Source organism: Mirounga angustirostris, unplaced genomic scaffold, assembly GCF_029215605.1.
Source record: "Mirounga angustirostris isolate CCGP_5_RB_7025 unplaced genomic scaffold, mMirAng1.0.hap1 SCAF_5, whole genome shotgun sequence".
Classification (NCBI taxonomy): domain Eukaryota; kingdom Metazoa; phylum Chordata; class Mammalia; order Carnivora; family Phocidae; genus Mirounga; species Mirounga angustirostris.
Window position 1 is genome coordinate 61582663 of NW_026991713.1, and position 19503 is coordinate 61602165.

Consider the following 19503-nt stretch of genomic DNA (forward strand, 5'->3'; position numbering starts at 1 on the left):
AGCAGGGTATTGGGCTCGAACACCTGGAACCTAGGAAAAAGGACTAGGAGAGCTCTGGGGTAGGAGCTCTCAGGGGATAGCTAGGGAGGGCTTTACAGAGGAAGTCCTATCTGAGTTGGGTTCTGAAGGATGAATAGGAGCTCCCAGACTGAATAGGGGAAAAGATACTCCAGGGAGAGAGGCTCAGGTGTTAAATTGTTGTGGGTGCTTAGTGAGAGGTTCTGTGGGGCTGTATTATAAAGCTACGTGGGGGAGATGACATTTCATTTTGGGGGGTTGGCCCAAAGCCTGTGCTGCAGGATGGGGGCCGATGGATGTGCTTCTGCTCACAGACCAAATGGTAGAGCCAGATGTGTGGTGAGGATTTAGAAGGTGGGCACCAGAGTCCCCAAGAGTTGGGCCCCTAAGGGGAAGGAGGGGACTGATGGCCAGCCCCAGCTCCTCCTCCCAAATCTTGTGTGGTCTGGCACAGAGCCAGGTCTGCCCAGAAGGACACTTTTTCTAGTTCTCATGGAGGCCCTTCAGAGCTGCTGGCTTGGGGCCCCGGGCTGGCTCAGGCGGTAGAGCATGTGACTCTCGATCTCAGGGTCATGAATTCGAGCCCCACATTGGGTGTAGAAATTACTAAAGAAAGAAAGAAAAAAAAAAGAGCTGGTGGCTGTGTGTGTGGGGGGGTGGGGTGCATTGGCCCCCGACAACCTGTAGTTCACTGGGAAGGCAAACGTGGTGTGAGCACAGGGTCAGAGAGTGAGGGGCTTGAGCAGGGTTGGGGAGGCACTGGGAGCTGGGCGTTAGGGGCCAAAGAGCCAGAAAGAGAAAAGCAAGGGCCCCCATTTGTGGGGGGAGCAGCCTGAGCCCAGGCAAATGGGCAGCAGCAGTGAGCTGGGTGTGGTGTCTCTGGGCGCACCCCAATCCCTCAGCCCCGGGACGCATTTCCTTCCTTTCCTGCTTCTTGATGACTCCTGAGTGGCCGATCCAGAGGGCCACAAAGAGAGCTCTCCCCGCCCTTTCCTCTTCCTCTCTTCCTTTTCTTCCTCCCTTCCTCCCTCCCACCCCCATCCTTCCCCGGGGCCCTTTTCTTTCCTTCCTCCTCACCCCACCTGCTCCTCCCTCCCTCCCTCCCTCTGGGCCCTCCACATCTTCCCTCGACTCCTCTCTCTTTTGAAACTCTTCACGCTGGTTCTCCCGGGCCAGCTGGGTGAGTTTTCTTCATGTTTTCAGAAAGGCCTTGTTGCAAGTCTCTGGACCAGGAAGATCACACAGGCACACAGGCCCCTACGTACCCGCACACACCCAAAATGTAGCACCTGCCTCCCCTGGGAGTGGGGTCGGGGGTGGGATTCTCCACCTTGGATGTGATACAAGCAAAATGACTAGGAAAGAATGGAGGGCCCCCGGCAGAAGCCAAGCATTACTGCCATCATCCCCACTGTTATTATCCAATCCACTGCTGGGCACTTGACCCACCCCTGAGCTGATCACAAGACCAGCCTGACTCCTGTCTGCAGCAGGGGGCTCTCAAGGCACAGATTCCTTGACTAGAGTCAGCCAGGAGAGGGTGAGCAGGGAGTCCTTAGAGAGCAGATCCCCAGTGCCCTGCCCAGGCAGGGCACGGGGAGAGACATGATGAAGGGCCATTTGCTAGGATTGAGTATTTGTCAGCCCGGGAGGCTGGATGATGTATTAACAGGACTTTAATGAGCTCGGGAGGGGAGCCACACTTCATTGCCTGAGCACTGGTGCAGGATGGGGGGCAGAGGGGTGAAGAGGCCAGCCGCACCCCACCTGATAACTAACCCCCTTAATGGGACCCACGCTAGTTTGCCAATCAGAAATAACTCAGCACCTCCAAGATGTAGAGCCTTCCCTCCTGCTCCTGGAGGCTGGCGAAGGCCTTCTCATCATGCTGGCCTGTCCTACTATCTTACTGGGAAGGCCTTCCTGAGGTCTAACCTTGTCCTTCCTACCAGCACTGGAGGGTCCTGGGGGATGAGAGAGAACTGGACCCTTGCTCCAGGGGAGCACATTATCAATTCTTTCCTCTGGCCTCACTCCCGTCATCCACCCTCACCCTGGAGCCTGGTGGAGAATGGCCCCCAGTGACACCCAGCCACCATGCTCTGGCAATGCCAGGCTTGGCCTTCTGGAACTAGTCCTGCTGGTTGAGGTCACTTAGTTTCTGTGGACATTGGCTTCTCTCTTAACTCTTGCCTCTGACCCTTGGGGAGCAGGACAGGTGGGGTGGAAAGAGTACAGTGGCTTCTAGATCCAGGTTTGCTGTGTGAGCCCAAGGATGTCACTTCTCTAGGCCGCAGATGCGCCGGCCATCAGTAAAGAAACCCCCACCAAGTTCCCTCTGCCTCTGTTATCCAGGGATGGTCCCTTCAGCAAGGAGTATCTGTTCTCCAGGGTAGTGGCTGTGGATCTATCCTGATTTTCTGGTTCTGAAGCCAGGGCTCGCTAGCATAGTGAGCCTGGACACATCTGTCCTTCGTGCCAGGGTGTGGCCCTGGGGGTGTGAAGTGGAGAGGAAGAGAGGATTCCGGGGGTGGAGAAGATCCGACTCTTGGTGAGTTTCAGAACCAGCTTGGGCGCTAGTCTTGCCTCCACAGGTGGGGCGCTCTGGGTACTCAACATCTCCCGGAAATGTACCTGGACCCTCCAACCTAAGCTCAGCCCCATCTCCTACAACCTCCGTGGGCAAAGTGGGTTCTGCTATGGGCTGCTTGCCCTGTGGGCTTCCTTTCCCACTGGGATCATTGTCGGAGAGGCGATCCTGGGTGTCTGATAGGATTCTGTCTACCCTTGGACTGGGAGCTCCACGGGGACAGGGATGTGCTTTTGAGACTCTCTCAGGTGTCTCCAGCGTCTAGCCCAAAGCCTGGCACAGGGTCCGCACTCAACTGCACCAGCGCCCAATGCACCAATCAGTGGACGCCTTTGGATACCTCTCAGCAGACCATGGGTCTGGAATTCAATCCTCCGTCTTCCCCTTCCACCATTCACCCTGCTTGGCCCAATGTGAATATCGCCTTCTTGGGGGAAGCCCTTCAGCGAAGGCCCCCTTTTAGAACTCACACCCCATCCTCCGCTGTCCAAGTCCAGGGCTTCACCGTGGCCACACGCCTCTTGGAGTGGCATCCGTGGAGAGGTGGACTTGCCCGGCTATGTGTGTCCCACCCTCTGCATCTTGGACTGCCCCGTCTCTTACGTGGTAGGAGCTCAGTACCCCTGGGTGGGGGGTGGGGGTGGGGCGGGAGGATGAGGGCATGAGTCCAGAAGGCTTTGGCCAAGGGGCCTAGGCAAGGGCGAGGGGGTCTAGGGCGGCAAGCAGACGGGGCGGGCCGGGCAGGGCCGACCGCCTTCCCCTTTGGCTGTCTTCCCCTTTGCCCTTCGACCCAGGAAGCCTCTCACACCCAGCGGACACGCTCGGAGGCCCCACTCAATCCCGGCCTCCCCCCTGGGCGGACGGCTCCCCGACCCTTACCGGCCTCCACCCCCACCCCAACTTCCCGCTCGACGGCCCGGGAGAGGCCCGGGCGCGCCGGAGAGTGGCGCAAGGACACTATCCACACCAAGGGTCATTTACTCTTTTCTCCCCTTCTGTGGCTAATTTATTTTAGAGCTAGGGGAGGGAGGGGGCGGGGCCAAGCCGGGAGGGTTGAGAGGAGGGGACGGGCGAGCCCAGGGGAGGTGGGGGCGGGGCGGGGGCGAGGAGGGGGAGGGCGGGGAAGGAGCCCGGGGTGGAGAGGGCCAGAGAAGGGGCGGGAGTTGGGGGGAAGGGAGGGGCAGTAGGGGAGGGAGGAGCAGGGAAAGGGGAGGGGAGCAAAGGCCTGCGAGGGAGGGCGCTGGGGGCGGGCGAGGGGAGGCGGGGGTGGGGGTGGGGGTCCTGCCTGCGGGGGGAGCCGGGGCGGCCCCTTGTCCGGCCACCCCCACTGCCCAGTCCCGCTCCCGGCCGCGGCGGCCGCAGCAGTAGCAGCTCCAGGATGGTGAGCGCCGCTGCCCCCCAGCCCCGGCCTGTCGCCCCCGGCCCGCGCCCCGGCCCCGGGGCCGGACGCCCCCCCAGGCCGCGCACACTCACCTAGGACCCGGCCGGGATGCCGAGGTACGGGGGGGCCGCGGGCCCGGGCGGGGGCAGGCACGGGAGCGCGCGGGCGGGCCGGGGTCAGGGGGTGGTGACCGTTCGGTCGGGGTGTCCGGAGCTTTGTCCGCGGGCGCGGGGCAGTGCGAGGGCCGGAGAGGGCGGGGGCTGCGGGGCGCGGGGTTCCACTAGGCGGGGGTCGAAGGGCAAGGCCAGCCGGAGACCCGGGCGGGTGCGTGGGAGCCGAGGGTCACTTCCCGGGGGGAGGGGGACGGCAGACAAGGGGATCTGGTCTCCGCCGCCGACGGGCACCGTCTTCGCCGCCCGCTTTGGTACGCAGGTTGCCGCAATAGCGAGCAGCCGGCTCTGGGGGGAGCCTGCGGGATTGGGGGGTGGGGAGCCCGGGATCTGCGGGTTCGGGTCCCCGAAGGATCCTGTGGCCGGAGCCCGAGGGCCGGCCCGCAGGCCCCTCCCACTCCGTCAGGTCTTTGTCCAGCGGCCCCTGTGTGTGTGTGGGAGGGGGTGGGGGCTGGGTTCCTGGCCCGGAGATCCCCCAGCATCGTGACGGGGCAGTGACAGGAGACTGAGGCCACTTCGGGCCCTGCGCCCCTAACGCCCACCCCCTTCCTTTCTTCTCTTCTGGCCGGGGAGAGCGTAGCCCCATCTCAGAGTCAGGGGCGTTGCAAGAAGCTGCACTTACCTTCTCCCGTGGGCTACAGGCTACAAGGGAGACCCTCTGAGCTCCCCGCTCTCTAGAGAGCGCCCCCTTCAACTTGCCCACTCCTAGAGCCCTCTCGGTCTACGCAGAGATTCCCTTGCTAGGAACCCGCTCTGTCGAGGGTCCTCCGCAGAAGGGCGGGCGCACAGTAGGTGCTTAGACCAGGTGGGCCCCCTTCCCCGGCGCCTGCGGTCCCCGAGCCGCTGCTGGGCGGAGGAGGCCTGGGAAGGGTCTGCGCCGGGAGAGAGCGAGCGGCCTGGAGCCTGCGCCCAGCGGCGGCCCGGAGCGCAGGGGTGGGTGGACGGGTGGGTGGGCTGTTAAAGGGACGGTCACTAAATCAGGATTAGGCCGTGGGGCTGTCAGGCTGCCTGGCCCTGTCTCCATGGATACCTAATTTGGAGGAGAATAGAGGACGGAAGAATGTTTGTGTTGTGGTCCGCACGGGCTGCCGCGGCTGAGCGGGCTCTTGCCTCGGGCCAGGCAGCGGGGAGCCGGGCTCTGGTTCCAAGCCCGCTCTGGGCTTCTGCGGGGGCCACTTCTCGGTTCTCCGGGCCCAGAGCCTTCCCTGTGGAGTCTCCGGAGTGGGCCGGATGGTGCCACGGTCCAAAGCCCCCTGATCTGCACAGGGAGCCCCAGACCCGCCGGAATCCAGCCTGAACCTCCTGTGCACCCTCCTGGAAACGGCCGCGCTGAGGTTCCTCAGAGCCCCCCCCCGGACCCCCTGGCCGGGAGCACCCGCCGTCCTCCGCTCAGCCTTGGCCCGGGAGGACCCACTCTCCGGGCAGCTCGGGGCTGCGGCGCGGCCGGTACCCCGCGGCGGAGCGCGGACCCCACGGCGGCGGAGCGCGGGCAGGGGGCGGGGCGCGACTTCCTGGGGTGGGCGAGAAAGGGGCGGGGCTTGCCGGCTGGCTGCGCTGGACGCGGTGACAGGCCTCGTAAATCCCCCTTTCCCATATTTAACACCATTTCGTTTATTTCCACTTGAATCTATTGGTGCTGCAGCAGTGACCCCAGCGAGGAGCGACCCTCGCCCTGGCTGTAATACCTTCTGGGGGAAAGTCCTCCTGGGCCAAAGGGACCTTAGTTATGTAGGGCAGTGGACTTGCTGCTGGTGAGTCCCAGATAACCCGAAATCTTTAGGGGGACCTCCATCTCCCCAGGAGAAGAAGTGGGGGCTGAGAGGCACGGGGAGGAGTTTGGCCTCTGAGGCCCTGCGGGATTCTCTGGCCGTGGTCTAAGAGTGGGCTGGGCTGAGGATCCCAAGGGTAGACAATTCCAGTACACAGACTGGAGGGGGGTAAGGGAGAGGGACCGGACCAGACCGGAATGTTTTGTTCCAAGAGCCCTTTCCTGCCTTCCTCCTGGTCATCCATGGCCACAGCTTTTTTAGGGAGCAAGGCTCCCGTCCCCTCCCCGGCCTGGGCTGCGGCTTTATTGCTGAGATCTCAGACTCTCCACGCAATTTCACGCCTCTCTGCCTTTGCTCTTGCTGTTCCCTCAGCCAAATGCCTTCCCCATTGTCCCTGTCTTCCCACCACCTCCTCATTCTTCAAGGCCCAACTCGGATGCCATACTTCCTCCGTGTAGCCTCGCCAGAGCCCCCAGCTCTCGCACTTGGTGCTCTCGCCATGTTCTCCTAGTCCTGCACCTGTGCCTCCTGCAGCCTTTGTGGCTGCGTCCACACTAGGCTTTGCCTCCGGGAGCACAGGGATGGAGCCTCTACTTCCCCGCACCCTGCCCACGCTGGGCCCGGCACGGAGCTTGGCACCTTGTGCGTGCCCCAGGAATATGTGTTGGCTGAAGACACGGGGTTAGGTAAGAGCAGCCTGCAAAGCATGGAATCTGGCCCCTTTCAGGCAAATAGCGCTGCACTCCTGGGTGGGTGGAGACCCCTGGGTGGGTCTCCTCCTCCTCCTCATTACTGACCCTCCCCCACCCCCCAAGTTGGGAAGGACTTTGCCCCTTCCTTTCCCCACAGACCAGCATTCTTTCCCTGCCATTATCATCCTGTTAAACAGAGAGGCCAGTCAGGATCCATATGGATCACATTAACAATTGCTTATTATCTGGGCCCCGACTGCCCCCACTCTCCACCCCCAGCTCCTACTGCTGCAGTTGTTGGACCCTTAGGAGCCCAGCCTCCCTGCCTCCCCCTCCCCCCACCATTGGTCATCCTGGGAGGGCAGGGGACAGGCTGGTCTCCTTCACCCTCCCTGTGCCTTCTAGCAGAACTTCGATTCTCCTTGACTTGGCTGGCAGTTAATGACTCCTTTCCCCGATTTAATGAAAACCAGGTTCCCCGCGGAAGTGTGGCTCAGGGAGGTTCCAGAGCTGCAGCAAGGAGAGGGGGACCTAAGGTCTGGGTGCACCTGTGGTCCACAACACTGACAGCCCCCACCTTCCAGTGGACCGAAGCTGTGGGCAGGGGCAAGCCACACTAGGCTGACCACAGGGTGTTCTGGTGTCTTCTGCCATCTCAACCTTGGGCTGGCCCGGCTCCCAGGAGAGACCTTGCAAGGCACTGAGTCCCAAGCCTTCTGCTGCAAAGAAGCAAGAAAGCTGAGAGTTTCCTGGAGCTGCAGCTGAGGAGGCCTTGAAGGGTGGGGAGTGGGTTTCTGTTTAAAGGCATATAGCCCAAGAGCACTGGGGATGGAAGGGGTCTTCCAGATTGCCCATAACTTCTTATTTACAGGCCCCTCAGAGGGACTAATGAAAGCCTTTCTCTGAACAATGCACTTCCATCAATTGACCTGAGCCTTTGCATTCTGCCTTTGAGGGCTCTTGGGCCCCCTGAAGCCCATGGGGACCCCACATCAAGAAGTCCTCCTCCTAGTCCAGTCCCTCTGATGTGCGAAGGGCCGAGGCAGGCTGGTAGCCCAGGACTCCTGACCTGCACACTTAGTGCTGTCTCCATGGCCTTATTCCTGGCAGGGGGACAGCGTGAGCCAAGGGACCAGGAGTGGCCATTGAGGTGCTGGGCCAGCCTTCAATTGGGAAGGGTTCACACTGCTGGTGTTGGGGTAGGGGCAGGTCTTCTCATCTCTGAGTGCGTTGCCTGGAGAGAAGATATTCAGGAATTTTTTTGTGTTTTAGAGTCTACTGGTCTCCAGGAACAAAGCTGAGTGGCAAGAAAGTCTAGCTCTAAAAAAAAAAAAAAAAAAGAAAGAAAGAAAAAAAGAAAGTCTAGCTCTTTCCTGAGCATTTTCCTAAGTATCTTGAATCATGGTGAATACTTAAGTAGCACGCATTAAACGCTCTATATCTCACCTGTGAAGTGAGACTAAGAATGGTGTCCTCTTAAGTGTGACAGTGATAACCAGGAGCTGGGAGCCCTGAGTTCCAGGCTTGAATGACTGTGTGCTGTGAGGACTGGTCAGAAATGCAGGTGACAAGGGCTCAGGGCTGTGATTGCTGTTGGCTGGCATTTCCCCACTTGCCCGGCCAAGGAGAGGGGACTGCATGGGAGCTACCCAGGTGCCTTGCTCTCTTTTCCTTTCCTACTGAAGCATGGGCAATGTCAGACTTTGCAATTCATCTTGGGGACTGGAGGTGGGGTGGGGAGTTCTTAGGGAATGCGAGAACTGGGCTATAGGCACGGGCCAGCCTCCATAGTTCCATGGGGCTGTGACCCCAACTCCATTTTATTAATTTTTAATTAAAAAAAATTTTTTTTAAAGATTTTATTTATTTGAGAGAGAGAGAGAGTGAGAGAGAGCGCGCAAGAGGGGGTAGGGTTAGAGGGAGAAGCAGACTCCCTGCCGAGCAGGGAGCCCGATGTGGGACTCGATCCCGGGACTCCGGGATCATGACCTGAGCCAAAGGCAGTCGCTTAACCAACTGAGCCACCCAGGCGTCCTAAAAAAATTTTTTTAAAGATTTTATTTGAGAGACCGAGAAGAGAGAGCAGAGCAGGAGTGGGGGAAGGGACAGAGGGAGAGGGACAAGCAGACTCCCTGCGGAGCAGGGAGCCTGATGTGGGGCTTGATCCCAGGACCCTGAGATCATGACCTGAGCCAAAGGCAGATACTTAACCAACTGAGCCACCCAGGTGCCCCAATTTTTAATTAAAATTTTTTGGGGGGGCGCCTGAGCGGCTCAATCGTTAAGCGTCTGCCTTCGGCTCAGGTCATGATCTCAGGGTCCTGGGATAGAGCCCCGCATCGGGCTCCCTGCTCCGTGAGAAGCCTGCTTCTCCCTCTCCCCCTCCCTCTGCTTGTGTTCCCTCTTTTGCTGTGTCTCTCTCTGTCAAATAAATAAATAAAATCTTTAAAAAAAAAAAAAAAAAAGAACACTAGTGAGTTCATAGGTGACAGAGGCTCTGGTTTGAAATAGTGTGTCCCTTTGTCTCTGAAGTACATGCCTACCTCTAGTGAGGTAGGCTCAAGAACTCAGAACCCAAGGGACTCTGGAGAACCACTTCCCATGTGGGAGCAAGGAGAAAGAGAGGGCGTGTGTGCAAGGAGAAAGAGAGGGCGTGTGTGCACGAAAGTTCTGGGCCATCTTTGAAGCTCCCTCCAAAATATAGTCAGGGCACAAAAGAAATTAAAATGCCAAAATCTAAAAAAAAAAAAAAAAAAAAAAAGTAGAGTCAGGGCAGAGAGCAGGGCTCAGGAGGTAGGCAAAAGGAGAGCGAGCTTGGTTACCTCAGGAATCTAGGAGGTAGAAGCCTGCCTTTCTGTCTGTCCCCTCACTGCCCAGGCTGACCTAGGCCATCTGGTCCCCAGCCCCACGCTGGGGTTAATCGGGGTTGGCTAGGGAGATGTGATGATGAGGCTGCCTCTTACCCTTTCTAACTCTGTGTTGAGCACCTGCCCTGTCCCAGGGTTCTGGGTGTGCCTCTGAGTCTCCAGCGGGGCCCCAGCCAGGGTTGGGATTCCTGGGCCCCTGAGACTCCCTGCACACTCACACGGCACCTACGTGCCAGGCCCCGAGGGGGGCAGATCTCTCCGAACTACCCCAGCTTCCCACGTGGCCAGGGAGGACCAGAGCACGTCCCCAGCCCTGGCATCGCGTGCTCCACCACAAGCATCTAGCCCGAAGCACGGCCATGCGCATGGCCTCCTGGCAAGGCCCTGCGCCAGGCCCTGGGAGTGCTGTCCAGGTGGCTATTCATCCAGCATCCATGCTTTTCTGATTTGGTCCCACCTTCAATGAGCTTACGAGACAGTTGGGCAGGAGAGACAAGGCAGACAGACAGGGTACGCTCTCAGAACTGCTTTCCTTGTATTCTCTGTGTGGACGGGAGCGCCTAACAGCGGGGTGTCCCTGCTCAGGGTTGTGGAGAGTGCCCAGGAGTGGTTGGGGACGAAGGACTCAGGGACAGCAGGACCCCACCATCACCGGTGGAGTCTGAAGGGGACTGAGTTCCCCTGGGGGAGGTTGTTCCCAGGAGACAGAGGCCCCAGTTCAGTGGGAATTCGTAGGAAGCTGGGAGAGTCCCCCTGCTGCTGACTGGCCTATTTGGCTCTTGGATGCTCAAGAGTCTGCAGCGATTGGTTCTTCTTTCTAGGCCAGTGGGGAAAGAAAACTGGTGGGATTCAGGTTATACTGAAGAAAGACAACTGACCAACACCGTGCCCACCCCTGCTCCCCGCCACATACATCACGTGGTTCCGCCCCTACCCGGTCTGCCTGTTTCTTTTGGGGCGGAGGGGCCCCCTGGAAACACTGGCCATGGGGGGAAGTCACCCCTTCCACCCAGCTCTGCAGACAGCATTCATTAGCAGCCTGACCCTTACTCCTCCTTTCTTGGATGGACGTGTCCCGTGGGGATGGCCATTCTTAGGTTACATCTTCCATACTGGAGCCCTCTTCAGGCTGGAGTTTTATCTATCTATCTATTTTATTTATTTGTCTGAGAGAGAGAGGGTGCGCATGCGTTAGCGTGAGGGGGGGTGGGAGGCAGAGGGAGAAGCAGACTCCCAGCTGAGCAGGGAGCCCGATGCAGGGCTCGATCCCAAGACCCTGGGATCATGACCTGAGCTGAAGGCAGACACTTAACAGACTGAGCCAACCAGGCGCCCCCAGGCTGGAGTTTTAGGGTGTGAGCCCCTTGTTGGAAAAGATGGAGGTGCCTCAATGGGGTGGGGAAGGCAGCTGGAGGATGGGGGTGGGTGGCCAGGAGTTCCGTTGTGGGCCTTGTTGGGTTTGCAGTGCCAATTAGACATGCAAGTGGGGGTGACCCAGAAAACCTGCAGAGAGGAAGGAAGAGCCCTTCAGCCAGCCTGGAGTGCCCCTCTCAGGAAAGATAGTGTCTCGTGCTGAATGTCTCTACTGATGGGGAGCTCATTCCTTCCAGAGACAACCCACATGTTCAGACAGCTAACAGGTAGCCAAACATCTTTCATGGAGGGTTCACCTCTTTTGAGGAGGGTGACTATGCAGAGCTGCATGGTCTGCCACCCAACGTTCAGATATTTGGAGATATGGGTCCTCAGAGTCTTTCTTTCCTGAGGGAACGCTCCCAATCCCCCACCCTGGCTGCCCTGCTCCTCTCTGATCACTCCCGTCCGGGCTGTGGGACCCTGGGACCGGGGCCGGGGGCTCAGGCCTGCAAGGATGCCTTTGGTCCCGCGATAACCACTTTGGAATGTGCTAACTCTGGGGTCTGTGGCTGAGTATGGGGGCATTGGAGGAAGAGGCTAAAGGGACAGGGGAGGTTGATGAGGATGGTGGGAATCAACAGATAGCTCCATTTTCTTAGCTGTTAATTGGGAACAATATCATTTGCTTCTGACATGAGCGGCCGAAGAGCATCTGGAGCCAGAAAGCCCCAGTGGGTATCACCCTGCCCTAGCTTGGTGACTTAGACAAGTTGACTGTGCCTCAGTTGACTCTTCTGTAACAGGAATAACAGCTATACCTGCTTCCTAGGGTTATTGTGTGGATTCAGTGAACGAATGTGTGGAAATCCCTTAGACCGGTGCTTGGCACGTGAGCTGGGATCCCATCCAGGAGCAGACAGACCAAAGGAATTGTCATGGTAGTTTGGTGTTTGCCTAGCTCCCCCTTCCCTTTTTTCTCTTTCTCTCTCTGTTCCTGTGGCCCTGCAGGTGTGGGGGGCCACCCCCTTGAGGATGGCCCTGCCCACTCACGCCCAGGTAGACCGGCCAGGCTGCATAGCTGGAGTTACTCAGCTCGGCACCCCAGGGCTGGGAAGGGCATAGGAGGGGGCAGGGGCAGCCACTGGGGGAGCCTGGGTGGGCTGCCTGGGCCTGCTTCCTGCCCTCTGCTCAGGCCTGGTTCTGTCTCCCACACCGCCCCCCAATGCATGGGAGGGGGGCATATCTGGGGCCAAGGAACATAGGATCACCCAGTCTTTAAGGCTTAAGCTTTTTGGAGGTCACATGCCACCCAAACTGACCCGAGTCAACCTTGGATCTTACACCTGGCCGCGGGGAGGGGTGGTGGGGTTGGAGGGAGGTTCTATCCAGTCTTTTGGGCTGAGGCCTGTGGTCCATGACCCCCGAGGAGTTTGTGGCAAAACTGTATTCCAGTGTTCTTAATTTCTTTTGAAGTCCCATATATTTTTTTATTTTATTTTATTTTTTTTTTAAGATTTTATTTATTTATTTGACAGAGAGAGAGAAAGCACAAGTAGGCAGAGAGGCAGGCAGAGGGAGAGGGAGAAGCAGGCTCTCCACTGAGCAGGGAGCCCGATGCGGGGCTCGATCCCAGGACTCTGGGATCACGACCTGAGCCGAAGGCAGCCACTCAACTGACTGAGCCACCCAGGTGCCCCAAAGTCCCATATATTTTTTTAGATTTCATTTTCCTCTCCAGCTGTATTGAAGTATGATTGACAAATAAGTAGTTGCATATGTTTTTATCTTAGGCATTGAAAAAGTAGTTTTGAACAGACCACAGATTTGCTAGACTACAAAAGGGGCCTACAACTGGGGCGCCTGGCTGGCTCAGTCGGTAGAGCATGCTACTCTTGATCTCGGGGTCAGGAGTTCGAGCCCCACGTTGGGCATACAGCTTACTTAAAAAATAAAATTTTTTTTAAAGGGGCCTATGACTGAACACTGGTCAAGAGCCCTGACCTCATCCTCCATCGCACACCCACACAGGGCCCAGCCCCCAGCGAGGAGGAGCCCCAGATACAGACCCATGGGGAGACAGACCCTGGGAGGGTCTCGCCCAGCCCTGACTGCCCCAGTGCCACAGCCTCTTCCATTGAGCATGAGCTTGATTCGTCCGAGTGTCCACACATTGAGGCCCCCACAAGCCTTGTACACGCATGGCTCCCACTGTCTCCATACTGTGGGGAGATCTCTGGTCCTGGGATCGAGCCCCACGTCAGGCTCCCTGCTCAGTGGGGAGTCTGCTTCTCCTTCTTCCTCTGTCCCTCCCCTCTGCTCGTGTGCTCTCTCTCTCTCCCTCTCAAATAGATAAAATCTTTATTTTTTTAAAAAGATTTTATTTATTTATTTGAGAGAGAGAGAGAGTGAATGAGCCCGATGTGGGCTTGATCCTGGGACTCCAGGATCATGACCTGAGCCAAAGGCAGATGCTTAACCGACTGAGCCACCCAGGCGCCCCTAGATAAAATCTTTTAAAAAAATAAAATAAAAAGAATTACTTAAAACAAGTACTTACTACAGAAACTTCAAAGGCCCTGCTTCTCCCACTGCCAGTGTATCAGGGAAGGTTTTCTGGGTAGAGGACTTTGGGAGGGAGAGGACAGGGCAGGCAGGGAGCAGATGGGCTGCTGGGCTAGAGAAGGGTTGTGCAAAGGCCCAGGGGCGGGCGTTTCTGAGCAGGGAGGGAGTGGGGAACCCAGTTTAACTGGTGATATCAACTCTAAATAAGGCCTTTCAGTGGCAGGACAGATGTGCAGAGCACTTGCTGGGGGAACCCAAGAAGGAGCCAGCAACAGCCCTAGAGTGACATAACAGTGTGGGAGCACCCCTGCTGCAGAACTGGGGAGTAGGTGTTCTGGAACCAGATGGAGCAAAGGCCTAGAAGTGTGAAGGCATATTGCCCAGAGAATGGACTGCTATGGCTGGAGGGGCTGGAAGGAGCTAGAAGGGCAGGGCCTGAGGCTGGGAGGCAGGACAAATGGGTCCACCTCCGGTGCTAGGCTGAGGGGTTTGGTGTCCACTCTGAGGTCAATAGAGAGTTGAGTCTGTTTCAGATGGCAGGAACCCCCTGGCAGCTATCCAGCAGAAGGGTCAAGAAGGAGAGGACAAGGAGTCTAGACGTGGGGCCAGCTGTGGTGGGAGATGTGAGAGCTGTGTGTCATTTCAAACCGTGTCAGGGGACTCGGTGGCCAGCTAGATGGGAGGAGGCTGCAAGAGGGAGAGCGATATGGGGCCTCCTGGGTTTCCAGGCTTGGTGAATGGATTCTGGAGAGAGAAGGCAGAGATGTTTTCTCTGGGCATGTCAAGTCTGAGGTCTTGGTGGGCATCTATGGGGCCCTAGAGAGTCTCACCTAGATTCTTAAATCTCCCCTAAGAGTCTCAGGGGCCATGAAAAATGTGGCTCAGGTTGAAGTTGGGTCTGGTGTGGGGGGCTCTCAGCACGGATCTGAAGAGGCAAGTGACCTTGCCTGGGCAGTTTCTAAGTGGTGGCTGTGGGGTAGGGGTGGGGGGTGCAGGGGCAGGGTCCTGGGGCTCCTCCCTCTATTGGCAGGGGGCAGCTGGTAAGAGCTGCCCCAGGACCCAGGTCAGAGGGGCCCGGGGTCAGGCTAGGATGTCTCGGCAGCTGTGGTTTCAGTGTGGTGAGCCCAGTTCCCGCGTAGCCTCTGCAGACCCACCAGAAGGTCAGGCAGGGGCAGGACGGGGTCCTCTCCACTCTGGGCACAGCTAGCGGTCGGCACTTGTAGTACTTCTCTTCTTGGAGTCCCTCAAGCCCACTGTGTTGTTTTGGGCCCCGGAGAGCATCTCTGCCCCTACCCCACTCTTCCCAGCCTGAAGCATCTAGCCAGCCCTCTTAAGAGCCAAGTCAGAGCCTGCCCTAGGGTCCTGTCCCAGCCCCTGGCCCCCTTCTAGCAAGTCTTAAAAGTACCACCCTCAGGCCAGCCCAGTGAGGGAGATGCTGGGTGGGACCCCCCCCCCCGCTACCCCCCCATACTCCTTTCACACCAGAGGAAACAGAGATTGACACCTGTCCCACATCTCAGAGAGGGACTCCCTCCTGCACCATGTGAGCCACAGGGGGGAGATGGGACCGTGACCTCCAGCTGGATCCCGCTTGCTAGGGTGGGTGCAGAGATCTTGCCCCAGGTCAGTCTTTCAGGCTGGCTTTCAGACACCTGCCTAACTCAAGCTGCTAGTGGGTCCAGGCTGCATCCCAGGGTCCCTGGGAGCAGCCTGTGGCCCGGGCTGAAGGACATCGTGGAGACCTGGCCCTGGCCCCGTGTGCGGTGGCCTCTGGGAGACAGCCTGACCTTCTGAGCCCTCTGGAAAGCACTTGATAGGGCGACCCCTCCCTCCCTTTCTGTCCTGGCCCCAGGGCCTAGGAGTTGAAGTCCATACCTAACTACTCCAAGGTGGCCCGAGTTGTGAGAAGAGGGGGTGGCACAGTGGGCTGCCCTGCCCTTACCTCAGTTCCCTGCCCTGAAATGTGTGGACAACTTGTACTTGCCTAGTGCAGCTCATCTCAAGCAGGCAGTAGGCGGAGGCCAGTCAGCCTTGCTAACCCTCACGAGGGGTGAGTGGCTGGTGGCCTGGAAGCTCCCAGAGGTGCGCATGGTTTCAAAGAGGCTGTTTGTGAACCAGAATGGTCTTCAGTTGCTGAAATTCCAGGCAGCCTTAACTAAGCGAAGCAAACAACATTTAGGCAGGGGAAGACAAATTGTGTTTATTTTTGGGGAAGGGGCAAGGGTAGCAACTCCCTACCTGGTGTCTCCAAGGAGATGGGTACCCAGCCCTGCCACGCAGTGTTCCCAGCCTGGGGGAGGGGAGAGATGAGGTGGTGGTGGGAAGGGCTCGGAGCCTGCCCCAGCAGCTACAGCATCAGAAGGAGGGCCAAGAGGAAACACGGAGGGGCTGCTGGAAAGAAGGGGGTGGGGAGGAGAGCTTCAGAGCTGGAAAAGTGATTAGCAGCTCCGATGAAACTGAAGCCAGCCCTGGCAGCCCCGGGGGCAGCACCGGGGAGCTAGAGCTGTTATTCACAGAGGGCAGACAAAGATGGCTGCCAGATCACGGCGGGTACAGGCAGGTCCCCGGGCCTGGGGGATGGATGCCCCTCGAGGAGGCCAGGGGTGGGACTGAGGCTGCAGATAACACGTTGGGAGCCTGTGTCCTGGGTCCAGCTCCAGGCTCCCCAGGACCTTCTGCAAGAGTGGGGGAAGCCCAGCAGCCACCCCCAACCTCCTGGGGTAGTAGATGGGCCGTTTGATCAGTGAGTGTGTAAATTGGGATTTTATGGATCGCTTAATCACTGCTGGAGCTGGGGCCCCCAAATTCCTCTGTGCCCCAGAATGCTTAATCTACTCCTGAGCTTTCCCCTGGGAGGGGAGGGAGGAACGCTCCCCACAGGCCCCCACCCCTCCTGCTGTGTCTCCTCCCAAGGCCCCAGGCTTTGTCATTGCGGGTTGAGCGGTTCAAATGTGCTAATACACTCCCTGGGGGCTCTGGGCAGTGGGACTTGCCCTTCAGTGCTGTGATTGGTCAGAGAGACCAGGGGAGGGGGGTCATGGCAGCAGCTGCGAGTGTGTGTGTGTGTGTGTGTGTGCACGCGCGCGCACTCCCGCGTGTGTGCATGTGGGCCTGTTTGAGGGGAGGGTGTTGGGGGGGGGTGTCCATCCTGCTCAGACCACTGGGCAGAGACAAAGGATCTTCATCTAGCCTGGCGGAGGATTAAGTCCAGAACAAGCTACCTGGTCAAGCTGGTTGGGGAGCCCACCTGTCCATCTTTACATCCTCTTATTACATCTTGACCTGGTGGGGACTTACTCAGTGTGTGCTGAATGGCTGGATGGATGAGTGACCACATGAGTGACTGCATTTTTAACTGGGGCTGTGTCTGCTGGAATAATCCAGCACCTACAGACTCCTACACCTCCCCCTAAGATTCCTGAGTATCCTCCCCCTCCCCTGAAATTTGCTTTAGTCCAGGCCTGGCTGACACAGGCCGGACATGAGGGACTGGCCAGGCCTCGGGGGACACAGCTGTGACCCCCAGATTCTGTTGCCATTTGAGAGTGCTTTCACTGTGGTCACGTTTCCTGCAGCCGGCCCCCATCTGTCCTTGGGATTTGATGAGGATGAGGATGGTCAGTGAGGGGGAGGGGTGTTGAGCAGCTGAAGGGGAGGACAGGGGGTGGGGAGGAAGCGCAGCCCGAAGGGCCAGATGACAAACTGTCCTGTCCTACCGTCCTCTCCCTTTCAGCCTGCCCCTCCTCTCCTGCCCTGAGGTTGAGGGCAGCGGGCCGGACAGGCTGGGCTGGTGGGGAGGGGGTGGTCCAGCTAGTCCACCCTCCCTCCCTGGCCCCTGGAGAAGCTGGAGCCCTGCGTAGCTAGAAAACTTCCTAGGAATCCTAAGGAAAGGAGTCTGAGTCCCAGCGAAGTTTACCTGGAGACCCCTAGGAAGGGAGGCTCCGTTCAAGTTCAAGAGAAAGCTTCGGAGGCTCTAGCTGTGGTGAGATGCACCCCTGCAGAATGGAGCCCTGGCTGGGGTTAGAGCAGTGCCGTCCACGAGAACTTTCTGCGATGATGTCTGCACTGTCCCATATCGCAGCCACCCCCCCCCACGACTGCGGAGCACTTGGAGGGTGGCAAGTGCTCTGGAGAAACTGAACTTTAACTTTCCTAATACATTTTTATTTTTAATAATTGAGAAATAATAATAAATGATTTACATTTAAAAGTCATTCATGCATTTTAATGAACTTGAATTCGAATAGCCACCTGTGGCTAGCGGCTATGATGTGGGCAGCACTGGACTCCAGGCTCTGTTCAGGTGCTGAAGCCAAGCTCTTGGGTGCAGATCCCTTCCTGGCTATGTGAACCTTGGGCAGGGCTCCTTCCAGCATGACAGGCTCTCTCACCAGCCTGCCAGGCCACCACAGCCCCAGGGTGGACCCCGAGTGGTTAGGGAATCATCTGCTCCTGGGCAGGGCTGCACTGCCCTTAGGAGGTCCTGGGACACGAGGGCGCCAAACCAACAGACCACCGGACAGATCAACAGCCCAGGGTGGGAAAGGAGTGGCTGTACAGAGATCTATACTTTGAGGCATCTTCAGAACTTCCTTGGGGGTGTCAGTCCTAGAAGGCTTCCTGGAAGCAGGGGCTGTGGGGCAATCTTGAGCTGGCACTAAGCAATGAGCCAGGAATGGATGGAAAGGCTATGCCTGAGAGCCCCGTGTTTGGTGCCCAGGCACCTTGGCCAAGGCTGGGGTAGGGAGGGGTTGTCAGAATGGGCTGTAGAGTCCCAGCTTCCCCTCTTACTAGCTGTTATGACCTTGAGAGAATCACTCCGCCTCTCTGAGCCTCCATTTCGTCTTCTGTAAAATGGGGAGAATATGCTTGTCTGGCAGGGAAGATGTGAGGGTGAAACCAAATGGCAGCCCATGGAAGTTCTCTGCAAACACGAGAAGTCTGGGAGAAAGGGATGGGTTATCCTCAAGGGTGCTGGGCCCCTGGACTGGCCTCTCCAGAAGACAACAGATGGTCACAGCTTGTCTGTGGCCCTGACCGCGGACACAGGCAGGGATTTCTGCACTCTCCCCTCCCCCCCAGAGCGTGCTTGCATACACACACACACAGAGCCCAGATGGGGGCTGCTTGGCCAGCCCCCCGCTCAGGCTGACCTCCTGCTGTTTGGCATTTGACATATGAGGAGTCCAGGGCCAGAGCACACCCCCCCACACACCTCCCATCCCAGAGAAGAGCCAGACTGGCAGGGAGGCCTCACTACTTCGAGGAAGCAGGATCCCAAGGGTCCTAATCTCTTTACCATGTGTCCGGTGGCCTTTGATGGGAATTCCAGCGCCCCTTTTGTCTTCTCCCAGAGGCCTAACAAGGGGAAGAGAGAAGAAGGGAGATTAAAAAAAAAAGGCCAGGTGGTGGTTCCTAGGGGGTGGGCTGGGTGCCCTTCAAGTCCAGCCAGACCAGGGCTAGACAGTTTCTGCTGGTGTTCACAGACACGAACTGCCCTTCCAGACACCCTTCCCCATCCACTCCGGAGAGAACTTCCTGGCTCAGCTTCTTGCCACCCTCACCATCTCGTGTTGGCTCAAATTTAGTCACCCTTTTTTTATTTGGACACAGAGGCAGTTTCCAGCCTCTTGGCTCCTCTGCCAGCCCAAACATCCATCCATCTGTTCTACGGTCTACCAAAAACTTACTGTGTGCCAGGCACTGTCCTAGGTGCTTGAGATAGGCCAGTGAACAAAACCAGAGGATGGAAGAGGAGGAAACAGAAACAGCAGTAGGTAACTTTTAAACCTTTGTTTCCCAGACCGCATGGAACTTTCTAGTGGGTACTAGACACTAAAGCAACCAGTACGGCAGATTATGAGGGCTACAAAGAGCTACAAGTGGAGGGGCCAGTGTGGGATGAAGTGACAAGTGAACAGAGCCCTGAGGGTGTAAGTGTGTACTGGTGGGGGAAAGTGTGGCAGGCACGGGGTGGGTGCCAGCCTGCTGTGCTAGAGTAGGAGTGTGGCCGGAGTGGGACAGGCCAGGGGAGGACGGCAGGCAGAGTAAGTGTTTCAGAGACTGTAGAATGGCAGGAGAGCCAAGGGGAAGCAGAT

At 57.9% G+C, this 19503-nt stretch overlaps 1 protein-coding gene across 2 annotated transcripts in view; it reads left to right on the top strand.

Annotated features, from left to right (window-relative positions):
- The first annotated feature begins 3810 nt into the window (after positions 1 to 3810).
- Positions 3811 to 19503, top strand: part of FIGNL2 (fidgetin like 2) — a 31834-nt gene continuing 16141 nt past the window's right edge. Inside the window, exon 1 of one of the 2 annotated variants that reach the window (XM_045873410.3) lies at positions 3811 to 4105. The gene's annotated coding sequence lies outside the window, so the exon portion shown is untranslated. Of the gene's footprint in view, positions 4106 to 4251; positions 6615 to 19503 lie in introns of those variants that run through there. The other variant, XM_045873411.3, reaches the window with a different exon arrangement.